Here is a 6,000-nt window from a genome sequence, read left to right as displayed (position 1 = left end):
GGCAGGTCATGGTGGTCCACGTGTCATGCTGACATCAGCATGACATCAGCATTGATTGGGCTTGGTCAACGGTGGACCCTACTTGGTCAACGGTGGGCCCCATAGGTGGGCCCACCTACCACGTGGCGCCTACGTGGCAAGCATGTGGCTGGCAGCAACGGCGACATGCGCTGGCGCGCCATGGCGAGGCGGTGAGCGCGAACGGCAAGCGTAGTGCACACACGGCGAGCGGGCTGGCAGTGCGATGTCGCGGCTGGTGGCCACAGTGACGAGCGTGGGTACGTGCGGCACACATGAGCAGGCAGCGCTGGCGCGGCTAGCACAAAAGCGAGGCGAACGCGCATGCGAGCAGTGGCAAAGTGAGCAATGGTTAAGGTGCGTGAGTGGTGTGCAGCACACGGCTGCGAGTGACGCAAAGCAAGGCGCGGTGTTGTGGCTAGCGTGGTGCAGCTAGGAAATGCAAGCAAGCTAGGCGGTAGAGCAACGGCAGCAAGCAAGCTAGGGCTCGATGGAAGGTAAAAGGCTTGGCTTTGGGGGCTTACAGTGCTGTCTTGGGGAAGGGAAAAGCGGCGGCGGTGAAGAGGATGTCAACGGCGGTGTCAACAGCTACTCGGCGGCGAAACTCCATCGACGTCAGCTCCTCCCCGCAGATAGCTCCTGCTTCTTTTGGACTTCCTTTGGCTTCGCCTTGCATCCTCCCGAACAGCTCCTTCCTCCTTTCCTACTTCACTTCTTCTCCTTCCCTCCTTCCTTCTCTTCCCCTCAACTCCTTCCCCACCAGTGGCCCTCCTCTCAACACGGCGGTGGGTGTGGCTGCGGGCGGAGCCCAAGGCTTGATTACGGAGAGGGGCACCCTGAGGACCCATTTTATAGCCCATCGGAGGCGGTGGAGGGGCAAAGGTGAGCTCAACCGTGGATGCTAGGGTTAGGGCGCAGGAGCTTCTTGCGGTGCATCCGACAGCTGTGGACGCGGGAGTTGTTAGCCAGTAGGGGTAGGCTCGTCAAAGTGCACGGTGGAACCCTCTGGAACCAGGCCACGCCACCCCTCCTCCTGGCAGTAGTGCGCTTGCACGTGTTGCGCGCATGCACTGCATCCATGCAAGAGGAGGAAGATGCATAGCGTCGGGCTGGCTGGGCCGGCTAGCTGGGCTACTATGCAAGCTGGACTGAAGGGAAAAGGTAGTTGGTGGCCTGCGGTCAAGAAAGAAAGGGCGGATAGGCCGGCTGCTGCTTGGGCTGGAGGCGGCCTGGTAACCTGGTGGCGCGGGCGGGCTAGTTTGGCCAGGTGGGCCGGCCAGGGAAGGTAATGTAAGGTTTTGTTTTTCATTTTAGGTTTAGGTTTGAATTGAATTTGAATTTGAACTCAAACTTCACTCAATCATGAACTCCAAATAAAACCATAAACTCCAAATCAAGCCACACATAGTTGAAATGAGAATTTAGGAGAAAGATAGCTTGGTTTTTAAACTTGCACACATTCAAACACAAAGGTTTTTGAATTTTGGAAATTTTACATTCATATTAATATTTCAAATTTTTGGCATATTACAACTTCTATCTTAACCCATCGGTTCATATAGCCAATGACATATTCCATTAATGCTTTATTTATTTACACCACATGATTACATTGAATATCTATCTATCGTGGTGTTTATTCGAAGAACGCCTGCCCATGAGTTTGAAAGGCATCGCCGCCGATCGGCTCAGGAATTTAATGTTTACCTTGTCAATTTTCAGGTCAAATTGACTGGCACACCTTGCACCTTCACGAGCCGATTTGGAGCCTGCACTAGAGTTAAGCAGATCTCCCAAGTACTCCATGTTATTCAACATAGAAGCCTGAAGTCCAGTTTTTGCATCAACACATGCATTGCTTGGCTGGCTTCGAGTCGGGCTCTATTCGGAGGTGGTGCTTGGCGACTTCCCTTGGGATTCCTAGCATGTCGGATGGTTGTCACGCGAAGACGTCCTGATTGCGATGTAGGAAGTCGATGAGCATGTCTTCCTATTTGTTGGAGAGGGTCACCCCCAATGCATGCTTTCTTGGTCGGGTCATTGTCATCGATCTCAACTTGGTCTCCTCGGTCGACCGGAACACTGATGCAGCAGTGCCCTGGTTGTCATCGAGGGTAGTCGGGATGAGGTTCCTCTTGATCTACGCTAGGTCTGCTTTCGCGGCTATCTCGAAGGCAAGCTGGCAGTGTCCTGATGTTGACGCAAAATCTAGACTTCAGGCTTCTGCATTGAACAACACGAACTGATGAGGACACCACGAGTACATCTACACCAGCAGCACCTCAGGCGCCTCCAGTTGCTCCTCCACCTCAGGCGCCTACAGTTGCTCCTCCAGTTGGGCCAATCACTCGAGCCCGTGCGAGAGACTTAAACTTCATCATGCTGTTAAGGAACGAAGGCCCATCGGAATAAGAAGATGGCCCAACAGGGCAGCCCAGGTGGGGCGCCTAGGGTTGGGCGCCGTGACCCCTTCGGACTCCAGGGGCTGCGCCCCCTTTATATAGTCCGAGTCCTTTTTGTTTACGACTTGAGTTTTGTTTTACATCTAGCTTTAGCTACTCTTGAACACGCGCAAATACGCGCTGTCCTTGTGATTCAGAACTCCACCTTCGAGTGATATTTAGATTGCTCGCCTCTCTTTCTTGTTCATTCTTCGATTGCGGACAGGAATCGATCTTCGTGATCAGGCTGATCTCGCACCAGCGAGGTTGGTAACCATCGGGAGTTGGTTCAGCGATTGCATTGGCGCTTCGGGTTCGCTCGTCGTAGTCGGATCGTGAGGGTCTACTTCCACCAAGTCGAATTTATCTCCACTCACCGAAAGATCGGGCACTCCGACTCTATCAAGTGGTATCAGCTTTCCAGGTTGATCGGTGAGTTTTACCGAGTGTTTTTCCCTTCCTACAGTCCACAAAAACCAAAACAAATTTTTTTCAGGTTAGATCCTTTGTCCCAGCAACCGTTTAGCCTCGCACATTCTTTCAATAAGTGTCTTTGTTGAATTTGTGTGCCTACTCGTTCGGAAAAAGTGTGTGCCGCAATTTGATATTTGAGCTCCTCTGTGTTCATATTATCAGTTTTGGGGCACCCTCTGTAAAAAAAAAAAACAGAAAAAAGAAAAAGAAAAAGAGAGGTGCGCCCTCTCCACCTTTGCCTCTGTTCTTTCGTTTTCACTTGTTCCAGCAACCCTTGTTACGTGTTTGGCACTATAATTCAACTTTGCATTATTGTTTGATTGTGCTAATCCTTCATTTGAGTGCAGCCTTCCCAAAAATCCACATAGTTCTACGACGAGCAGCTTTTGTTTCTCCAGGCAATCGCTCCTCCAATCTTTCACGAGTTCCACCGGTTGGTTGCAGTTCGCCCCTGTGTGCGTGGTAAGAACGGATAAGAATTTGATAACAGCACTAGTGTGAGCGCCTTGTGAGCTATTACACCCCTGTTTTGTCGTCGCTTTTGTTCTTGTATTTGCGCTAACCATGGCAGATGATGTCGACGTGGGGGCTAACCAGCTGCAGGGCATACGAGCGCAAGTTGAAGGGCTTGTTACCGACATTCAGACGATTCATGAACGGCTGGACTCGACGATCTCCTCGACGACCGAGCGGTGTGATCAGCTCGACCTTGCACAGACGGCCGCTAAGGCCACACTCGATTCAGTTGTGGCAAGACTCGATGCATTGCACACAACAGTCGCAGAGTTGCAGCAGGGTTATGGTGGTGACTCGGACCAGGATGATGGCGACCGCCGAGGCCGTGCCCGCCGCGTGCCACGCCGTCCCGGTGGTAATGATTCCTTTTCCAAGATTAAATTTAAAATTCCACCTTTTAATGGCAAATATGATCCTGCTGCATATCTTGATTGGGAATTAGAAGTTGAACAGAAATTTTCATGCCATGATATTCTTGCTAATTCTCAAGTTAAAGCTGCTATTAGTGAATTTACTGATTTTGCTTTAATTTGGTGGCGTGAATATAAACACAAACATCCCAATACCATTCCAACCACTTGGGAGCAATTAAAAACTGCTATGCGCCACAGATTTGTGCCTTCTTATTATGCTCGCGATTTGCTTAATAAAATGCAACGTTTTCAGCAAGGTTCCAAATCTGTTGAGGAATATTTCCAGGAATTACAAATAGGAATGATTCGTTGTGGGTTATTGGAGGAAAACGACGCTGCTATGGCACGTTTTCGTGGTGGTTTGAACCGCGAAATTCAGGATATACTTGATTATAAGGACTACACAGATATGACAACATTATTTGAATATGCTTGCAAAGCTGAACGTGAAGTGCAGGGACGCCGCTCGAAGACATATTCTAACTCTTTTGCAGGAAGAAGCTCGCCATCCAACTCCGCACCCGCTCTCCCTGCGCCACCCACGCCCACCACTACACCGCGCGAGCGAACGGCAAAACCTGCAAGCGCTGCCCCTTCCACAGGCGCCGCCCCTCCCATAGGCCGTACACGGGATATTCAGTGTCATCGTTGCAAAGGATTCGGCCATGTGATTCGAGACTGTCCGAACAAGCGCACTTTGCTTCTTCGTGACGATGGTGAGTACTCTTCCGCTAGTGATTCTGAAGATACTCGACATGCGATGCTTGCCACTGACCATGCAGCTATGGAGGTACATGTCAACCCGGGCGACGCCGATAGGTATGAAAATCTTGTTGTGCAGCGTGTTCTTAGTACACAGGTCGCCCCGTCCGAGAAGAATCAGTGACACACTCTTTTCCATACCAAGGGCGTTGTGCAGGAGCGGTCGATTCGCATCATCATCGACAGCGGCAGCTGCAACAATTTGGCGAGTACCACGCTGGTTGAAAAGTTGTCTTTACCCACTCGTAAGCATCCACATCCATATCACATTCAATGGCTTAATGATGGTGGGAAAATTAGAATTACTCGCTCAGTCCGTGTTCCTTTCTCCATGGGTGCTTATTCTGATTTTGTCGATTGTGATGTTATTCCCATGGAAGCATGCTCTCTGTTACTTGGGCGACCTTGGCAATATGATACTGATAGCTTGCATCATGGTCGTTCAAATCACTATTCTTTCATGTTTAAGGGTCAGAAAATAATTATACATCCAATGACACCTGAACAAATTCTTAAAGATGATCTTGCTAGAGCTGCTAAAACTGCTAAACAACTTGAACCATCGACATCTCTTAATTCTGAAATCAAGTTGAATGCTCCTGTTTTGCTTGCCACCCGTGCTGATTTTGATGAGTTACGCGATGCTCCTTTGCCATGCTATGCCCTTATATGCTCTAGTGTGCTCGTTTCACTTGATGATGCACCATCTTTGGATATTCCCCCTGCGGTTGCTAACATTTTGCAGGAGTACGCTGATGTCTTTCCAAAAGATTTGCCACCGGGACTTCCACCACTTCGTGGCATTGAGCACCAGATCGACCTCATTCCCGGCGCACAGCTTCCGAACCGCGCACCGTACCGTACAAATCCAGATGAGACGAAGGAAATCCAGCGCCAGGTACAGGCGTTGCTTGACAAGGGTTATATTCGTGAGTCTCTTAGCCCTTGCTCCGTTCCTGTGTTACTTGTTCCAAAGAAAGATGGCTCATGGCGTATGTGTGTAGACTGTCGTGCTATTAATAACATTACCATTCGCTACCGATACCCTATACCACGCCTTGATGATATGCTAGATGAGCTTAGTGGTGCCATTATTTTCACTAAGATTGATTTGCGTAGTGGCTACCATCAGATTCGCATGAAATTAGGTGATGAATGGAAAACGACTTTTAAAACGAAATTTGGGTTATACGAATGGTTGGTTATGCCGTTTGGTTTGACAAATGCTCCTAGCACATTTATGCGTTTGATGAATGAAGTTCTGAGGCCCTTCATAGGATTCTTTGTAGTTGTCTATTTTGATGATATCCTCATTTACAGCAAGTCTATGGAAGAGCATTTAGAACATTTGCGTGCTGTTTTTGATGCATTGCGTG

This window comes from Setaria italica, chromosome VI, assembly GCF_000263155.2.
Source record: "Setaria italica strain Yugu1 chromosome VI, Setaria_italica_v2.0, whole genome shotgun sequence".
Classification (NCBI taxonomy): domain Eukaryota; kingdom Viridiplantae; phylum Streptophyta; class Magnoliopsida; order Poales; family Poaceae; genus Setaria; species Setaria italica.
This window is presented reverse-complemented; position numbering follows the sequence as displayed.